We start from the raw sequence: 21,314 nt of genomic DNA, 5'->3' as shown, positions 1-21,314 counted from the left end.
CTACTCCTCAAAAGTCAACAGGTCACACACACACACCTAGGCTGAAAACAGTGTTATGAAGGATCCCAGTATTTGGCATTTACGAGTGCTTGGCAAACTCACTGTGTGTTGACACATTTAGTTGTTATCAGTATCAAAGTGAGTGAGGATTCAGTCCAGGAATTCATGGCATGAAATACTGTGGGCCACGGCACGGTCAGGCGCATGTGTGTGTGTGTGTGTGTGTGTGTGTCTTCATTTAGGAACGGCAAGCACCCTTTTCTTATTGTGACTGACATGCCTTTATCAGTTTACCAAAACCAGCTTAAGTTATACTTTACATTTCTTCTGAATGAGTGAAAAAGACCGTCCCGTAGGTCTCAAAGAATGACTATTATATTCAACAGAAGTTTAATATTTTAAAATGTGTCCCATGGTGGCTAGCCAGCAGGATTTGAGTGTTTTGAGAAGCTCCTGTGAATTGCCAAAAGCTGTACTAGGATGTGGTAGATGTCAAACACATTCATAATGCTCAATAAAATCCAAAAACAAAGAGGCGGGTCTTAACATGGACGTTCTGGACAGTGTTGGGATGAGCGATTGCCAAATACTGTTTTTAACAAATGAAACGTTTATGTTCTCCAATGCTACATTTAAAAAAAAAAAAAAAAAAAAAAAAAGTAGTAATATTGTGAAATATTATTTCAAATTAATAAAACTGCTTTATGAATTTTCAGCATCATTACTCCAGTCTTCAGTGTCACATGATCTTCACAAAAAATTCAGAGAAAACTGCTGCTCAAGAAACATTTCTTTTCAACAACTATAATCAGTGTTGAAAACAGTTGTGCTGCTTAATATTTTGTAGAAACCATGATACTTTTGTTTCCATTTAATAAAAAACATTTATTTGAAATAAAAACTTTTGTAACATCGTCTTTACGGTCACTTTTGATCAATTTAATGCATCCCTGATGAACAAAATTAGTTTTTTTCCTTTTCAAAGCAAACAAATGAAATATGTACACTATATAAATTTGAATTTCTTTTGCAAAGCTCAAATAGTTTTTGGTTGCTTTTAATTTATGGATTTTGTGACTTCACCACTATTATTGGTAACATCTGACCGTCAATGAATTTCGACAGTTACAATAGCCATCACAATCTGGACAGCATTTATAAAAAACCCTTGCTGTACATCAGCTGATCAATACTAAAATACACAGCATATAAAGAACGACAGGAAATCAATTTTGTGTCTCTTTGTGTCCTTACACACACACACACACATACGTGATAGTGTTACATGTCAGGGACTGGCTTGTTAAAAACAAGAGGCCGTATTACGTTGAAGAATTAGTAAGCCTACTTAATTTGTTCCACAAGGCTCTGACTACACCCTTTTGTTTCATGTCCATTTTATGGATGTGACCTAATGTGCACGATATAAAAATACGTTTGACGGTCTGTCGCGCATCTGTCAAGAGACACGGCAGACACACACCCCGCATGACGGCAACATCTCGTCATTTACTGCAATGCTCTTTTACTGTTGATGATTGTTTTACTTGGTGATTCAGAGGTTTCAGTCTTTAGAGAGCAAATTAGCTACAGTTAAATGTGAATTATATAACAATTCAAATGATGGGAACAGAGTTGTTATAGGAACGACAACTGTAAAATAAAACAATACAATAAATTGAAGAACCTGTTCTAGTTATTACGCTCACTCGTCTGTGAGCGTCATATTAAGGATATGTTTATTGACCGCAGTCCACAAACTGAAGCACAACCCATTTTACAACATCATTTTACACCACCTCAGTATGTAAAATCCAGGCTGCTGAAATTTGAGTGCAGTTTCAGCTTCAAAATATTCACAGAATGTACAGCAGCTTTTATAGTTGAATTACTCTGTATACTTCATATAACGCAAAACCGCCTCAAATTATGCTAGTGAGTGATTCTGTGGAGTTTCTGCACTTGCTGCACTTCAGCTTTACACATTTTCTTGATCTTGTGGGTTCAGCGATTATTTTCTTTTTCTGTAACCAGAGTGCCGGTGTTTTAGTTGGTGGTCTGTGAGACTATAACAGGTATTGACTTGACAGACGTGGTGTCAAGGAAAAACGAGCAGCCTGCAACACCTAGTCGACTTTGACAAACAATCCATGTTCAGCATCAGTTGAAGGTCTAAACTTAGCAATGAACTGATAATGGATTGTGATCAGTTATTAACCTTGATGACCTTAAGTCTTCTTGGCTTAAAAATCTCTATAGGGGAGAAAAGAAAAATATTTTCTTTTCTTATAAAAAATCTAATATTTTTATATCTAAAACATAAGTAAAAAAAATAAAAAAATAACATTTTTATGTATATATATATATATATATATATATATATATATATATATATATATATATATATATATATATATGATTAAGAATACAAAAATCTAAATAAAATAATCAAAACTAAGTTGTTAGTATAGAAGAATCAAAAGCAAAAAAAAAAGTTGTTTAAAAAAAAAAAAAAAAAAAAAAAAGGTTTTCAGAGGATGAAAAATGTAAAAAATCTTCTTCAAATAAACCAATCCAATCATTTTGGACAATCATAAAATAATTTTGCTTTGTTTTGTTTTATGCAATTGTGTGCAAAATGTACTAAAATTAATGAACATGAGAGATGTAAAATATTGGCTAGAAATATACAAGACATTTTCAGTAAAACATTTAAAAAAAATGTATATCACAGACACGAAGCGGCTCATGACTGCTTGCAAAACTCAAGAGTGAATTTAACACCTGCCATCAGCCATCATAGTTGTTTTCAAAAGCACATAAAACATGTAAAGGTGTGATTGACTGCACTTTTATCATGACAGGATCGGTTAGAAGAGCTGCTGGAGAATTAAGGTGTGATGTCTCGCATGAGGAGAAAAAAAAAAAAAAAGAGACCAGCCACAACCCAGTTTCACTTTCTGAGAAGAAAACGGCGCTTTTGTGTAATACTTACTCTGTGTGTGTGTGTGTACTATACCGGTGGCTAAATATACGTGTGCGACTGTGTGAACTAAAGAGGAACCTGAGCATGCTTTGATTGTCGAGAAATCTGCAGCACTGCCGTCTCCTTGTATGGTTATAGAGTCGATCTGTGGGGAGAGGTTTTTCAATGATGTTTTGTAGGCCAACTCATGTGTGATTGCTACAACGGATATGGTGGAGGTTACCAATCCGGACAGATCAAACGAATAAGGCCTACATACTGGAGAAAAAAAAATAAAAATTTTATTATTTGTTATTCGTTATATATGTTAATTGTTCACCTGTATGATATTTTAAAAGAGAATTCTTTTTTAGTTTCATAAGAAAAATACAACAGCATACAGGTTTGGAATGACATAAATAAAAAAATGTTACAAAAAAATGGGAAATTATTAATAAATAATTGGATTATATATCTATAAAAAGAATTGACAAAATCAAATTACAATTTATACAATATTTAATTGAACTAATTCAGTGTTGATAGCTGCACAATATTGTCAACGCACTTCTAGATGCATTTTAAATGTGCAAGAATATTGTTGTCAAATGCTGACAGATTTTTTTTTTTTTTTTAGCTGTAGAGCATGCTTTTGCTGACTGCATTCTCTCATTTAATCATTCATCCACACTGACTGTTCACCAGTAAACCACATCCTGAGGAAGGGAACAAATTACATGAAAAAAAAAAAACAGTAGGCCCGTATCAACCAGACAGACAAAAAACAACTGTATGTGCACTGTATTGTTGCAAATATGAGGTAGCAGGTATATTTTTACCTCAGGGGCGTTTTCTCTTATAAGACAAGGGATGCAAAAACGAAGTAGGTGAGAAAAATAAATAAATAAATAAAACTAATAATTAATATATATATATATTTTTTTTTTTTTTTTCCTTCTTCCTCCAAACTTGTTTAATTTGCCAATCAAACAGTTCCTGGTCCCCATTGACTTCCATAGTATTTTTTTATTATGGAAGTCAGCAACTGAGGGTGAACAGTCACTTTAATAGTGACAAATTAGGGATTTAAAAAAATTTTTTTAAAGCATTTAAAAAGAAAATTAACATTCCAGTATCTGTTGCTTTTTGGCAGTGTATCAAACATCATAGTCTTATATCTAACATCTCTGGTGCTCGCAGCAGAAGTCAAACCGGAAACACTGGCAACGTTCAGAAACACTATACCACAATAATAAACACTCTTTATGACAGATCAACATCAGAAGCACGCATAAGCAAAACGGTGCATGATTCATTTGCATGCACGCACTGACAAAGACAAATACTTACTCATTAATAAAATGAAAGGTGATATGTATCACCAATAAGCTGCATGCAAACGCAGCAATGAATGAGAAAAAAAAATACTGCTCTTGTGATGACTACATGTCAGTTTCTGGAAAGCTTTTTGCATTTACGCCACACAGTCAAATGGGCAACATGCAAACATCAGTTGTACGTAATCATGCAAAAGACAAGGGTTTTAATTTGGAGTGCTTGTTTGAATGCCACTCTTTCATTTCAGCTTAAAACTCATTAAAGCACCCAAATACAGAAAACATGTTTTTAAGCATAATAAAGTGCGATAATGTAGCTTAACAGACTAAGTGATTGCATTTTCAAGACTATTTCATGTTCACATGGTGGTAGCATGTGACATAAGTAGCACTTCTTTGCAGTGTGATTTTCATGATCTATGTTACACGGTAACATTTTCTTCAATTAATATTATTTTCTAAAAATCCACAGGCTAAAAGTACTCAACTTTTGGCTTGTGGGTTTTAATAAATAAATAAAATGTAAGTATGTGTGTATAGATAGTGAACTGATATTATATACACAATATTTATATATTTGTACGCACACACACATACATATATACACATACATATGAACTATATACATGTACTAAGGGTGAACATTATATGCCCATTTTTGAAGAATCACCCATAAATATTTATCAAGGGTTATGACAGTGTTGAGATGCTCCATTCAGACATTTGTGTGCATTTACTTTCACCTTTTAACAATGAAGCTACAGTCATTGAGTTCACAGAGTCAGCAAACTTGGTTTGCAAAGCATTCACAGGCTTGTTCAAGACAAAAAAAAAAAGTCCTAAGTGCATGCATTAAACCAGCATTCTATCGAATAGAGAGGATCTTCCCAGAAGACAAAAGAAAGTCTTTTTGGTTTTTTTTCATAGCTGTTTATACTCAAGATAATAGCATGCACGATAAAAAGAGATTGCTGTTTTACTTGGCTGTGTGTGTTTAACAGAGTGTGGAGAACTTTTAAAATAATGTCAATCAATTAAAGAAGCCATTACGGTTAGAGGTAAAACATCACATTACTATATAGGCCTATACCACTGTTTCCTTAAGTGGTATTTAAAAAAAAGAAGAAGAAAACAAAACAAAAAAGCTAGTTTATAGGTAGATCCTTTTTTGGTAGTAAGGGGTGGGTTGAGTCATGGGTAAGAAATTAACCATGCACCGGGGCAAAAATGCCCCAGATATTGGTTTACAGAATCTACAGAAATGCTGTTGGTGCTCATGCTGGAGCCAGTGATTAGCTAGAGCTTCTACAAACCACTATCAAAAACTTGACTTACCATACTGATAAAAACTGCATTACAGTCTCTTTTTAATTCACAGCATTTGAAGATTTTATTTAGTGTCTTTATGCCATCACAAGCTGGTTGGAAGCAGCTGGAACAGTTGGAACGAGCTGGAACAAATAAACTTTGCCAAAAAGCAATGGTTTCACACAAATGTCAAATGTGTGAAATGTGACAATGTCACAAATGAAAACATACAAGAAGAACGTATTTAACATCCGAAGTCATTTGAATCAGCACAAGCTGCTGTTTTGATGCAACGGTCAAAACACAAAGAAGCATTTACATCAACATAGATTTAATAGGCAAAGTCTTAGTTAAAATTGAGAACTTAATTAAAAAAAAATTAATGACACACTACCGTCTTCTTCGTTGGAAGAAATGAATACTATTATAAGTGACACTGAAGACTGGAGTAATGATGCTGAAAATTCAGCTCTGCATCACAGGAATAAATTACATTATAACATATACTGAAATAGAAAACAGTTATTTTAAATTGTAAAAAATATTTCACTGTTTTTACTGTGTTTTTGATCAAATAAATGCAGCCTTTGTGGACTTAAGAGACTTCTTGTCTAGGACAAAAATGCCCTTGAAAGTCAATTCCAGGGCCAAATATTGTCTATCAATAAAAAAATACATTCCTGAACCTGGTTGTGACCATATATGGAATGATATTACACCAGCGAATTTTCAAGTATGTGATAATAAACAGCGTGAAATTACATTAAAGCCACGGCTTTATTAGGTTTCATGTCAGTCCAAGTCAACATAAGTGAGAACACACAACTGGTTTCCAAAAGACATCCTATGTGTTAGAAACTAACAAACAAAACCTCAGCACAGCTGGTGTTTATTTAACTCTGCTTTGCCACGGCCCGGACTACTAACGGTAGCCAACACAGTCTGGCTACAGAAAATAAAAGTCACCCGACTACCTGTGTTAAGTGAAAACAAACCTGCTCTATACATAGTTGGTCTTCTAGTCCATGTGCTTATGTGTTTAAGGGCTTCTCCAAGGTGTGGCCCCTCAAACTACAACAGAAGCCTTTGTGCCACAGGATGTAAAAAAGTGCCGCCTTTTCCAAAGGTGAAAGCCAGGACTATTGGAGGAAGAGGCCTTTTGTTGAAATGTTCCAGAGCGATGCGGTCATTTGTCTTTTTATTATCGCTTTAAGGGCACTGGCTTCAAACAGCTTTTCAAAGAACTTAAGGAGTCATGACCAAGAGAAACTTAGCAATCAGGCCATGCTCACTTTGGCTCAACTCAACAGTGCTGGCTTTGTAAAAGAGTCATATAAAGTCTACGCCATTTAAAGGGACAGTTCGCCCCAAAACAAAAATGCTGTCATCATTTGCTCAAGTTGTTGCAAATCTGTGGGAATTTCTTCACAAAAGCTGAGTTTTGGAAAAATATCATAAATATCATAAAAATATGGCCATGTTGAGGTGAATGAGGACTGTCAAGCTCCAAAAATGACAAAAAGCTAAATAAAAAAAGGTCTATACGAATTTCTGGAGTCATAACCATACAGCAAAATATGTATAGGCCTATTTTCATTTTCAGTAACACTTTAGTTTAGGGACCGATTCTCACTATTAACTAGTTGCTTATTAGCATGCATATTACTAGTATATTATGCATATTAGTAGCATAGGCAGTTTATTAGTATTTACTTATAAAGCACATATTAATGCCTTATTCTGCATAACCACATTTTAGATCCCTTAAACCGTCCCAATACCTAAACTTAGCCACCGTACTATTAATAAGCAGCAAATTAGGAGTTTGAGGCAAACTTTAAACTTTATTTGTTTGTTGTCTATAACATGTGTGAACATAAAACACATTTGAATAAAAATTAAAGTTTGTGAAAAAAACTTTGAAGTTGGCTTGAGAAAGCCTATAGCCTGAAAGTTTGAAGCAGTTGTAAAAGCTTGAAGATATATTACATAGATGTTGACAGCATGTTGCTTGCATGATTTAGCATATTGCTAACATGAAATTGACATGTTGCTAGCATGTTTTTAGAATGATTAGCATTTTGCTAGTATGTTTCTAACATGATTAGCATGTTTTTAGCATGTTGCCAGCATGTTTTTAGACTAAAATGATATAGATTTACACGCACACACACAGTATATGTGCGCACTTTTATGGGTATAATCAAAGACTTTAGATATACTTATGAATGGGAGAAAGTGCAATGTGGAAAATAAAGAATTTAAAAGGGAAATTAGCTAGTTTAAGACAATGTTATTGTCTGTTGCATCCTTTTTGTGTGTCAAGCTTCACAAGTGGCCAGGGTATTCTTTAATAAAAAATTATGTTTTTTTTCTGCAGACGACATACAGTAGAGCCATATGGGTTTGAAACAGCATGAAGACTAGCCAGTTATGACTGAATTTTCCTTTTTGAGTCAATGAGAGTCAAACATGAAACAGGATGTTTGTGGTAATCTGATAAATGCAAGTGGTGCATTGGTGGAAAGAATAGACTTCTAACAGATTTACAAAGATGTCAAATATTTGTCGATACCTATCTTTGATATCAACAGCATTAGATTACAGAACAACAGGAAGACGGTTATTTGGGGGAAGACGGTTATTTGGGGGAAGACGGTTATTTGGGGGTAGTCGTGGCCTAATGGTTAGGGAGTCGGGCTTGTCACCTGAAGGTTGCTGGTTCGATTCCCGCACCTGCAGGAATTGAAGGTGGGGATTGTGAATGAACAGCACTCTCTCCACCTTCGATACCATGACTAAGGTGCCCTTGAGCAAGGCACCGAACCCCTAAGAGTAAGGCCCACTGCCCACTGCTCTGGGTGTGTGTTCACTGTGTGTGTTCACTACTCACTGCTGTGTGTGTGCACTTGGATGGGTTAAATGCAGAGCACCATTTCGAGTATGGGTCACCATACTTGACAATACGTCACGACTTAACTTAACTTATTTAATCCACAGGTCACATGTTATCAAATACGGTTCAAGAACACTAAACAGCCTGGTCACAGAAATTCAACAAGGCTTTCATTTGCACCACTGAATCAAGCGTAACTATAGCTTATTGTATTTGCATTAAAGAAGTGAACTCATCCATTCAAGATCGTATACATGTAACCAATGGAAAATTTCATGAACTTACATGTAAAATGCAACATCAACAACCAGAACAACTTAGCAACGTCCTGGCAGCTGCCTGTAACAACCAGCATTGTGGTGGGTTTGCGCTGCTGCAAGTAGTGAGACAATACTCAAATATTCTTCTAAATGTGAAAAAATTTATTCAAAATGTTAAAAAATGAGCTGCTATTGTGTTTTTGCAAACCAGAATGCAAACATAATGCTAATTTCCTTTGTTTACATATTATATAACTTTAACAAATGCTTTTCCTTCCTTGTAGGTTGAAGATGCAGATTCAAGCAGTATGATCTAAAATTGGTTCTAGGTCCAATTTCTATGAAGAACGGTGTCAATTTAAATTTACCTGAATAATGACACTACATCAGTGTTTTTTCCAATAATCAAATTTTTGAACAAACACCAATGGATAACAGCTTGTGGCAAACAGCTGATATACTGTACGTTCAATTAGTTCTCCTGAAGTCATGCATACTTAATGTGACATTTGATAATTACCAGAATTAAAAATAGCTTTTGAGCTTGGGGGCAAAATCTGTTTGTACACACATACACACACACAAGTCAGATGGGGTCAGATGCAAGTACATCGACCGGGAACACAGTCGTGCTTGTGTTTGACCTTAGAGCAACTCAGCAGTGATTGTCAAACAACCTATGGTTTATGACAGCGAGAGTAGCTACATCAGGTTCTGTCCACTTGTACCAGAGTAAAAACTCCTAAACAAGCTGACCCAAGTTCTGCTAACACAGTGAGATCTGTAGTTCAGATACAGTACTTCCCTTCTATATCTATCTCTCTCTCTATATATCTGTATCTCTATATATATATATATATATATGTATGTGTGTGTGTGTGTGTGTGTGTGTGTGTGCATGTGTGTGCGTATCTATCTATCTATCCATCTAAATATATATATTATATATATGTGTGTGTGTGCGTGTGTGTGCGCGCAAAGTAAAAATGCACAAAGTTTCCTGTAAGGGGTAGGTTTAGGTGTATGGCTGGTGTAGGGCGATAGAAAATACGGTTTGTACAGTATAAAAACCATTACGCCTATGGAATGTCCCCACAATTCACAAAAACAAATGTGTATGTGTGTGTGAGATCAAAAATAATGTAAACAGTCATTTTTGATTATTACAACTTCAAATAACTTCTAATGAAATATATTTTAATCTACTAAATATTATTTAAATATAATTACATTTATTTATGTGACGGCAAAGCTGAATTTTGATCCTTCAGCCATCATTCAAATAAGGTGATTATTAATACTGAAAACAGTTGTGCTGCTTAATATTTTTGTGGAAAAGGAGGATTATTATTTGATGAATAGAAAGTCCATAAAGTTAATAAAAACAGCATTTATGTGCAACAGAAACCTTTTATGACAATGTAAATGTCTTCATGGTTTCTTTGATTTCAATTGAATAACTTTATGCATCATTGCTGAATAAAAGTGTTAACTTCTTTAAAAAAAAAAACACCTTACTAACCCCAAATTTCTTAAAAGTAGTCTATCTATATGTAAAATACTGTAAAAAAAAATAATAATAAAAAATAAAATAAGTAAATAAGTACACAAACAAATAATACTATAATACAAATTCCTAAATATGTTTTTTCATATAGTGCAAGATGTGGGTCATGATGGTTTACTAACCAACAAGTTCCTGCTTTGATCTCTATCTACAGCGCTCGTCTAGCTGAATATGTCAAGATGGCATTACAGGTAATCATGTTGTAAATAACGTTCAGTTTCTTGCGCAGACAGATTGATTCACTCCATAAGAGCCATGAGTTACTCATAACAGTTGGTCATCAGCTAGGCCAAAACTCTCCCATCATCATTAATGCTAAGCCGCATTTGTATTTTTGTCTGCATATTACTCATATATGCAAGGGAGAAAACAAAATTTATGTACCTGTAGTGTACATGTGTGGGTAAATCTGTCTGTGTTTAATCCGCGTAGGACCAGTACCACCGCACAGGAATCATTAAACACTTCCTGAGACTTAAGCCAGGTGTTGCATCTCTCCTTGGCGCTATAAATAGCGCCGGTGTGGAATGTGAGAAAGCATGCCAGTCCGACTGCCATCATGTGTGCTTTGTGCTACAATTACATAACACACAAGCGTCACACAGAACGCGCACTCAAAGTACGCCGCACAATGCCGTCACCCACGAATCTAAAGTCCACGGGAAAAGAATAGATAGCGAAAGAGAAAAAGAGGAGGAGGAGGGGCCGGTTACCTCCCGATACCTGTCCCGACATGAAAGATCAGGGAGAGGCAGATGGTGTTTGATTAGGTCTTCTACACCCCATTCTTTCACTGACATACAGGTCATTCAGGTAAACATAAAGGCCTGTTGTAATCAGGGATGATGGTTAAATGGTTGCATGGAATGCCATGCAGGAACCCGACCGATGGTTTTGTTATCAAACTTCAAAGCGGCGGCACACAGCAGTTGTTTCGGACAGGGGGGTCAAAGTGGTTTCGCTACTCTTCGCAGAGCCTCTGACTTCCTCGCCAGCTGTTCTTGATTTCCTCTACACCACTGCCGCTCCCTCAGCCTCTTCCCCCTCGAGCTCCTCATATAGACGTCCCATGGACGCCACCTGACTCTTCTGACGCGTTCAGGGCTTTCTGGCACATCACTGCTGAACATTCGGAGTTTAGTGCAACACATTATGACGCGAGCATCAATGCAATTAGTTTTGTGCTGTCGGCTCTTTTTTTAATTGAAACCAAAACAAAAAGGAAAATGAAAGAAACTCAGCAGAAAGCCTTGTAGTTTTCTCCTGAATTTGAACAGCTGTTCCACGCAAGTCACGCACCTCACATGATGGGCTATTAAATATTTAGGCAAATTTGTTTTGTGTTCTTAACTACCAATAAGAACGCCGTCCTATTTTGTGATCCACTCCACAAAATTCTTAGGATTTTTTCCCAAAGTCGGCATAGAAATGTCATGTGGGACTGCTTTAGAAGACCTCAGAATCTGCATTTTTCTGTAATGAACACCAATGATGTTCCCTTGATTTATTAAGAATGTTGCTGTATGGAGAATTTTAATATATATGGGGGAAAGTTGAGCCATTTTTAGCTGAGCTGTCCTTTATTCAAGCAGAAATGACTTGAGTATTAAAATGACCTCTGTCATATTTGAGAACATCTAGTAGCTGCTATGAGAAGAAAACATCTACAGTATAAGGCCACAGAATGTCATAGTCTTAAATTTATGGGCAATACATAAACAATGTTCATTTTAAATAAAAATATGAACAACAAAAGGAAAAATGCACTAATGCACAACCTACAAAGCATTATTTTTATTATAAATGCCTGGCATATGAAATAATTGGAACGGTTCACTGAACCTGTAGACAAAACTTGATTATCATATTTAATACATCATGCTTTTATATAGTATGACATGATGAGAACTCCAGGAACGTATTTTTTGTATAATATTTGATTTTTCTAAAAGAAAATGATGTATAATCAATTAAACCAAGATGTAGCTTCAGTACAGTAGCATTCATCTTAAAACATTATTAAGAATATAAATGGTTATTTATGCATTTACTATACATTTAAAAAAAAGAAAAAGGTACATTTTACAATGTTAATATTTTCATAAACCAGCCTGGAAAAGTTCAAAATTAAGCTCAAAATTACTATTAGTTGAGCCACTGGCACAGCTTACCCCAAAGCATCTGGCACACTTTACTTCACAGCTTCCAAAAAACGTATAATTATTATTATTATTATTATTCATTTTTTAGTTTTTAGCATTAATTCTTGTCATTTTTCTCATGTGCAGCTCTACATGACCAGACTGTTCTAAATATATACAGCAGGAAATATTCACAGTAAGCTAGATTAAGCAGAATTTCCTCTATACACTATTAAATTTGAGGTTATTCAAATCATTCATCAATAGGACACACTGTTTATTGGTTCGCACAATGCAATATGCAAAGCATGGCATGCACTCATGGCTTGTAGCATGCAAAGCAGAATTTCAGACAAATAATTATATATTCTACCAGTTCTCTGACCTAAAATGACCGCATGGTGCACGACTAATGGAGTAAATCATAACTTTCCCACTTCTACCTCCGTAAGTCAAACGGCAAAAATGCTGCTGATGAACACACACAGGTTGATGCATGGTATTTTTTACAGCCAGTCCAAATCGAGACTAAATATTTCACAGTTGGCTCTTCTCTCACACTCCCATAAACACAAGCAGGCTCTCATGGAGAGTGAGTGGGCTGAAGGCGAGGTTCAGACTTCACCATGATGGACCTTCCCTTCCATTAGACTCTCTCCACTCAGTAGAGCTTTTAAAACTTTACTGCATTACGTCACACGAAAAAGCAAGAGACTGCATTTGAGGACGAGCAATAAAGCCTGTAAAATCTTTAGAGGAAAATGTGGCAGATGAAAGTGAAAGAAACCTCCCCTGCGCTTCAGCAGGACAGAATGTGGTTAAAAGTTCAACTGCTCCGACGCGAGCTTCATGTCAATGCCCTCAGTGATGATGAAGCAACCGCTGAGCTGCTCTTCGTGGTGGAACGTCAGCTGCGAGCACCCATAACCTGTTGCCACATGCTTCGGTTTTAGCAAGCGTTGTTCATTCTGGACTGTTGTGGTAAAAAACAAAATGGAACTCTGTTTTGATACCATCTAAATGGGTAACTGAAGAAAAAACCTTCTGAAGAAGTTTGATATCAGATTATTTTCCTTTTAAGGTGGCACTTCAGTCCAGTATTTCTAGGGCTGTCAAAATCCAGCACATGCCAACAATTATCTAATCGCCCAGCCATGTATTCTAAGAGTACCTGGACAGCTGAAGGTCACACTATCTTGACCTTTCCTTTTCCTTACGCTGGAACTCTGTTCTAGCACCTCTTCACCACTTACACTATCAGTGAGCAGCTCTTAAAGAAAGATTATATCTTTATTTACTCACATCGACATAGCCTATTTCTACACAATGAAAGTTTGGAATAAAGATTGGCAATCGATATCCAAAATGCACCATTAAAAGACTGCTAAGAACTATATTCTGACTCTTGTGAAGCCATATGATAGCCATATGCAAAGCCAGAGCCATGTCTTGAATATTGTCCAGATTCACAGTATTTATAAACAGTAGTCAAAAAGTCTCTGGATCACCTACTATTTCTGGCGAGATTCGTCCAATGGACACTTTACTATGCCATTAGGCCATGGGAAAGAATTCTTGATTGGCAGCGAAGCGAAGCAACTGGCTGGTACTGTAGGTCACATGACAATGACAACATGATGAATGTAGTACATCTGGATTACATTCATACGACACATTCATACTACATAGAAAATACTTTAAAGGGACTTAAGGGAATAAAGAGAAAAAGGAAAACTGTAAAAGAACTAGAATTGATTGTGAAGTAATCCATTAGAACCGTTTGCGATTGATATTTTTCTTTTATAATTAGCCCACATTCACTCTTAATCGAATGCCTCATGCCTCATATAAAGATAAACTGCATTTTAGATTTGAAATGGCATAATTCATAATTAAACAAGGCAAAAATGTACAAAAACGTTTGTCAGGCATTTAACATTAAGTTAAATGTTAAACATAAAAATGAAATGTTTAGCTGCTTGCATGTTTGGTTTCTGTAAACAGTAAAGCCTGCCTTCAAACATTTTGACACTGACAAACTCTGTTAGACCTCTGAAGCAGACATCCCAAAAATGAACTTAAAAGATGTACTTTTTATCATTCTAAAAACATAAAGTGCTGCATAAAAGAGCAGCATTGAGAATATTAAACAATATGGGGGGACAATTAAGCCAATATCTGATTTTTGGAGGAGGACACGTCCTAGACAGCAGAGGTCATGTAAAAAATAACAGACAGCTCAATCTTTACATCTTAGCGACTAATTTTTCTCCAGATTTTAAGATGCTCATACAATTTCCAAACACCTTGCCATTTTCTCTTAATACTTTGCATTTGACTGAAAAACATTAAATTCTGACTCCAAAACACAACCCAGACACAACTTTCTCTCAACCACTTCTAAAAGTACCCAACCCCACAAGTCAGTCAACAAGTTAGTATGGATATTGACCGTGTGGAATTAGATCAGACAGAAATGACATGAGCTAAGGCAACAGACGTCCTCTCACAAGCCAACCGGCCATTTACAACGAGTCAAATTCAATTTTCACGCCTATCAGTCTCGGCCCAATACAAGCTTCAGCACTTCTGCTACATATTTGTGTTGCTGGTGCCACAGCACATCCATCCAATGCGACAGTCACTGCTACACTGGGTGTGGATAAACTATGGTTTAACAAAATGTCATTTGAGAAATATGTATGTCCAGCCTACTGGAGCAATAATAATAATGAATACAATTTTAGACTTTAAAAGACATTCAATAAAATATATCAATATGATGTTCATACTGTATGATATTGCAATGAACAAATTTAAAACTTTTTTTTTTTTTTTTAAATAAGAGAATTTAATTGTCCATTTTATTATTATTACATAATTTTATTTGTAACAGTTGAGCTGTGCTGAAAATCTTTTAAAATCAGTCAACAGAATCAGAAAGTTTTAGTCCAATGTAATAACATTTGCAACTTGCAATTTAGGGAAAAATAAAATCCTCTCCTGGCCAAAATCATTGGAATAAGTTAACCAGCAATTGTTTATAGAATAAATACAGTAGAAATCTAGTTTCATTTAAAATAAAGTATATTTAGCTTTTCACTGAATGAACAGTTAAAAATTATGTTGACAATTTTCATTTATGCTATATGCATGAATATTTCAATTCATAGTACTTGGTGCTATTTTGTTAACTAAAACATATCAAAAATTGGCATACTGAGTGTTCTGTGAATGTCCTGAGTGATAATGCAAATGAGTGTTTGAATCAGTCTTTTAAACAGATTAATTCAAATGAATAATGGAGTCATAGAAAAAATAAAATAAAATCAACTATCCCGACTCTTAATCTAGAGATTTGCAACCACATTTGACAGACAGCTTTTTTCCAAAGCAATGAACAAGGCATTCCTTGAGAATCAAACCCATGACCTTGGTGTTGCTAGCACTATGCTCTACTGTTTCAGATACAGGAATTTCTTTTAAATATATCTATTATAAATACTATTATATTAACCGTTTTAACATTAGAACACAAATGTTAGAAAAACAGGCAATAAAAACTGTATTTAGCCAGCATATTTATTGCAAATTTTTCTCAAATATTCAGCCCCAACTGATAGAAATGCTTACATTAGCAAACGTCACCTATGATTCAACAACTACATTTCTGAAAGGAACCAATTCTGTGTCAACAGTATGCATTTTAGCTGTGTATTAACAACACAAGAATGCAATACCTCAATGCAGTGACGTAACTTTTTAGCATCTGGCTGAAGCAGCAGCTCAAATTTTCCTTGTTTTATATGTGACACAGTATTTCTTTTTCTCTCAATTCTTTCTCCCTGCTTTCACTGGCTTGCATTCACTATCAGTCTTTTTTTGCTCTCTGTACTTTAGCCTCCTCCTTTGCCTCTGTCTTCATTTAGATGGGTCTGGATGACGTTTATTCTTCAGGATTTCACATGGCACAGTTTCCAGCAAAGCGGAGTGGTCTGCCAGCTCCAGACTTCTTGAATGGGAAGGAGAGCCCCTCGTCCGCCGTCGTCAAGGGTTACGACGTGCACTCCACATCGCCTAAGCTGTCAGAGGAGGCCAGGGTCGGATTACAGCCTTGCTTAGGAATTCACCCCCTACCATTTCTCAGACATAGTCAGTCACTCATTCTTTGAAAAGACACCAACACAATGCTACTTCCATGAGAGGTTGCCAAAGAAAAAAAAAGAAAAAAATGACCTAAGTGTCCTGGTTAACAGGCCTGTTCTCGGTTATTGTTCCATGGTACATTTAATGCTGTCGACTTAATAATGCAACAATCTACAAATTCAGGATGGGTCAAAATGATTGAATAGTTATCCAACAATCAACTAGTTTCTGAAGATTTTTTTTCAACTATTTGAATCTCAGTTTTTCAAATGGCACATAAAGTTCAACTTTTAAATAATTATATACAATAAAAATGCATGTGATTTTGGAGTGTACTGGACGCATAAAAAATTGAAAAATGTATCATTAAATAATTCCTCAAGACTGACTAGTTGTCCAGAAAATGCACTGACAATCAACTGTCCAAGTCAATTACAAAAACATGCTGTTTATTCCACCCCCAAACTATAATTATTCCAAGTAAAATGAGATGTTCATGAGAAACATCATGAGAATGAATAGGTTGGATGGTGAAAAGTGGATAATCCATAACAGAATGAAGCCAAATTGAAAGAAAGTTTGCAAAAATAATGTCTAAATCATTTCCAGTCTCAGTAACATCAGTTGAAATGGAATGTTGTTTCAGAGGAAGTTAATACATTTTGATTAAAGATTATAAAGAAAAATATTAATTTGGAATAACACCCACCGATAAACCATTCAAGAAATTTAAGAAGGTTGGATTTGATTTCATATTGACTCTACATCCTACTCTGAGCTGACCCTGGACTGAAGACAACGAGGCTATTTTTTTAATCTCCTATCTGCCTGTATTGTCTGTCTGTGATAATGACACCAGATATCTGAGGTGCTTAACTCAACTGATATGTTTGCCTTATGTCATCTTCATATTTCTCCTCTCGTGAATGAACTTCCCTCATAAATCTAAACAATTCTCACAGCTCATGCTTGTGGAAATTTACTAGGCTTGTAGAACTGCATAATGCATGTGCATTGGGACTTACTGTAACATTGGATCACTTCACCTGATGCAGCAGCTTACAGTAGGAAATGATGTCACTAGTGGTGGGAGGAAAGGGTAAGCATGCTTGAAACATACTCCATGCAAGTACAAATGCTGCAACGCTTGCTCAGTTTGTGTGTCAATGCATTTCAATGTGTGTCAGACCGCTGCCACAGGGGGCGCTACAATATGGAAACCTCCCACAACTTTACATCTTGCAATTGTGAGTGCATTTCTTGCAGTAACAGAGTTGCATTTGCAAGAACTTTATATCTCATAATTGCAATGTTGTATCTTACAGTTATGACTACTTTCGTTTAGCAAATTTTCTCAAAATTTCCCATTTTATATTTTACTCTGAGGTGGAAAGGCCTTCCGTAATATAGTAGTGATCGACCGATATATCGGTAGATATTTGGCATTTTTCCAAATATTGACATCGGCCGATAAATTTTTCTGTTTGGCCGATGCGTTTAAGGTGGGGCTTTTATTTTGACGGCGTGAAGAACGTCTGTCTAATAATCAGATAGAACTGTTAAACAAAGGAATTAAATGTATACAAAAAGTATTATAACAACTGCTTTTATAATATTAGTAGCAGAAAGGCAAACATTATAATACTTTCTCATTTGCCATCAGCATTCAGCAAATACGCATTTCATCATTTAAACAAATCTTTGAATGACTAAAGAACATTTAATTTCACAAACGTTGCAAACTTAGTAGAATCCAGTTGTGAGATCTTGTGAAGTGTGCGATCATCCGTGCGAATTGAATGCGGACAGGAGGAAAAGCGCGATCAACAAACTTTAAACTTGTGATTTCAAATCATGCTGTGCTTTATGCATTTGCCCACTGTCATATTCATGTCATTTTCACTGTGTGCTGTATGTAAAATAACTGTTACCTTGGCTTTATTTGAACAATATGATTCCCAGTGCACACAAACTTCCCAGAATACTGTCTGAGTGTCCTGTTAGTTACAGCGTTTACTTCCTTTTTAATTATATTTATATTAAATATTAATTTATTTGTGAAAAATACTTTGCCATCTAAAGTATGTTTATGTTTATTTTACACATTTATTTTTTAATCCATTTTCAAATGATCTCATATTTCTTAAATATTAATTAAAATAAATAAAATTATATCGGCCATCCTGCTTTCCAAGATATCGGCAGTCAAAAAAACAATATCGGTCAACCACTATAATATAGTTTGCATTAGTATATTTCTCACAGTAACAGGAAATATAGCTGCATTTGTGAGAAACTTACATCTTTATAGCTCATAATTGCGACTACGTATCTCACAGATGTTAATTTATTTCTTTTTGTAAACTTTCTCACTGTTACACATTTTATTTTTTACTCCAAGTTAGAATCAGGCTTCCATATTATTGTGTGAATTTGTTTATTTCTCACAGTAACAAGAAACAAAGTTGCATTTGCAAGAAACTCAGATCTTTCAATCTCAAAACTGCGACTTTCTTTTAGTAAACTTCGTAACAATTACCCATTTAATATTCTACTCAGAGGTGGAACGGCCTTCTGTATTATAGTTTGCATTAGTGCATTTCTCACAGAAACAAGAAAAAGTTGCATTTGCAAGAAACTCAGATCTTTCTCTCTCATACTTGTGACTTTGTATGCCACAGTTGCGACTACTTCTTTTGGTAAACTCTCAAAATTACAGCGGAAACAGGATTCCAAACTGTAGTGTGCTTTAGTGTATCATGTCTTCTAAGCTCAAGTTAGCAGATCTATCACTAGCTTTATAGCAGGCTACATGAATAACTGAAAATAAAAATTCAAATCATTATGCATTAAGACAACACTCAAGGGCCTACCTTCTCAATGCCAACGTGATGTCTACGGCTGAATATGTTCAATCTCCAAGCAGACTATCATAACAGACGTAGATGGGTTTTCTGTTTAGTTTGGGGCTGCCTGGCTCTGGCCGGACTCTCTAATGATTTCGGAAGCGTGGCTTCAGCCATGTAAACAGACTGTGTGGCCTATAAACTCTGCTTTTCCTGTTATCTGCTGCTAGTCGAACATTTGGACAAGAGTCTGCGTGCCTTGCGCCTCATTTTCTGCTCCAAACACAGCGCGATAAACAAATGGGGGGACAGTCACACACACATGGACGAAGAACAAACAAAGCAGATCCTCACTGAACAAGTGCTCTCTCACACACACATAGGCCTGCACACATCAATAAACACAAGACCACTTTAAAAAGACAGATTTCTTGATGTTCACTATGTACAAAACTTGAAAAGCAGAAACATGTTTGCAGTAGTAGTAGTATAGTTTTTAATGACATGTCAGCAACTGAGGCTGTTTTCATAGCAAGAACAGAGTTAGGTTAAAATAAAACCAAACAGAAATTCGAAAACTTTTTCTGGTAAAACCGTACTAAACAAGTCCACAAGTGAGCTTATTGAATAAAAAAAAAAAAAGTCTACTTGTATTAAAAGCAGGACAGTCCAATCAAATGTTGAAACATGTTTGTAAAAAGGCTTTTTTCAATATTTGTACAAAGCGTTGTGAAACATCCCTTCCACAACTATGCACACTTCTTGTACCCGCTGTTCTTTGAGAGAAACTCTATTGGAAGTTGGAACATAAAAATAAACCAAGCTTCTTTGATGAATTCCCATTTTAAAAATTCTTTACATTATTCAGTTACATCAGCGACCAGGAAGGCAGCTAATGTTACCGGCCTAGCCTAGCGCTCACTGTTCAACAACATAGTGAGGTAGACTGTAAATCTTACACTTGTCAAAACCTGGTCACTCTGAAGGATCACGAGAAGCAAGCTGAATGACGCACTGAGATGTAGATAGCTGGAGATCAAGATCATGACAAACTGCAAGAAGCAAAATCTGAAAAAAATTCAAGAAGTGATTATTCACTTCAGATTTACTTTCTAAGCAAGTGTGAATTGTGAATAGAATATTGTTACTTTTGAAATGTACAGACAGAAAATAGGCCACCATCTCTAAAAGAGGTTTGTTGAAATCAAAACAACAGACCTGTAGTACAACTAACCTGAATACGAAGAATATATACAGTACCATTTCTCGCCTTTCCTTCTCAAAACCACCAGGACTCCATTATAATTTTCCATGATGTAAGAGAGCAGCTTTACACTTACAGGGTGTTTACAGCTAAATGTACTTTCACAATGATTATGTCACAATGGGGAAAATGTCAAATTAAAACCTTTGCTTTATTGTATGCAATATCATCTCTGTCCTATGATAATGCCATTCAATGTCTGACAAAAAGACAACACGAACTACAATCCATCTAAGCTAGTATTGAGGTTCTGGTTTACATCTGGCTCAATCTGAATCTAAATCAATCAAGCTTCAGACGACACTTCAGGATATCGGAATAATGGTCGTCTTACGAGGCCTTAAATGTTTCAAAACACCAGCAAAGGAAGTAGCGGTTATTGTGGTAGCGGTGGTAACGAAGACAAGCGTCGTTCACATCGCCTTATAGACCGTCTGACCTGGCTCCTACCGCGTTTATGTTAACTAGCAGCGCGTGTTTGTGTGGAAGAACGTTAAAAAGGTGGCAGCTGAGCTGTAACATATCTACCATTTCCTCACGTTTCAGTGAAAACGTAGCATGCAGCGAATATAGTCTTGTATTTG

At 35.8% G+C, this 21,314-nt stretch overlaps 1 protein-coding gene across 3 annotated transcripts in view; it reads right to left on the bottom strand.

Annotated features, from left to right (window-relative positions):
- The window catches only part of grk5l (G protein-coupled receptor kinase 5 like), a 47,460-nt gene that overhangs the window by 25,133 nt on the left and 1,013 nt on the right, over positions 1–21,314 (bottom strand). The window contains exon 2 of one of the 3 annotated variants that reach the window (XM_058785160.1): positions 19,494–20,534. The exons of the other annotated variants lie outside the window; for them this stretch is intronic. The gene's annotated coding sequence lies outside the window, so the exon portion shown is untranslated. The remainder of the gene's footprint in view (positions 1–19,493; positions 20,535–21,314) is intronic. 3 annotated transcript variants of the gene reach the window in all.

This window comes from Onychostoma macrolepis, chromosome 08 (assembly GCF_012432095.1).
Source record: "Onychostoma macrolepis isolate SWU-2019 chromosome 08, ASM1243209v1, whole genome shotgun sequence".
Taxonomy (NCBI): domain Eukaryota; kingdom Metazoa; phylum Chordata; class Actinopteri; order Cypriniformes; family Cyprinidae; genus Onychostoma; species Onychostoma macrolepis.
The sequence above is the reverse complement of the archived record's forward strand: the minus strand, read 5'-3'. Positions and strand labels throughout refer to the sequence as shown.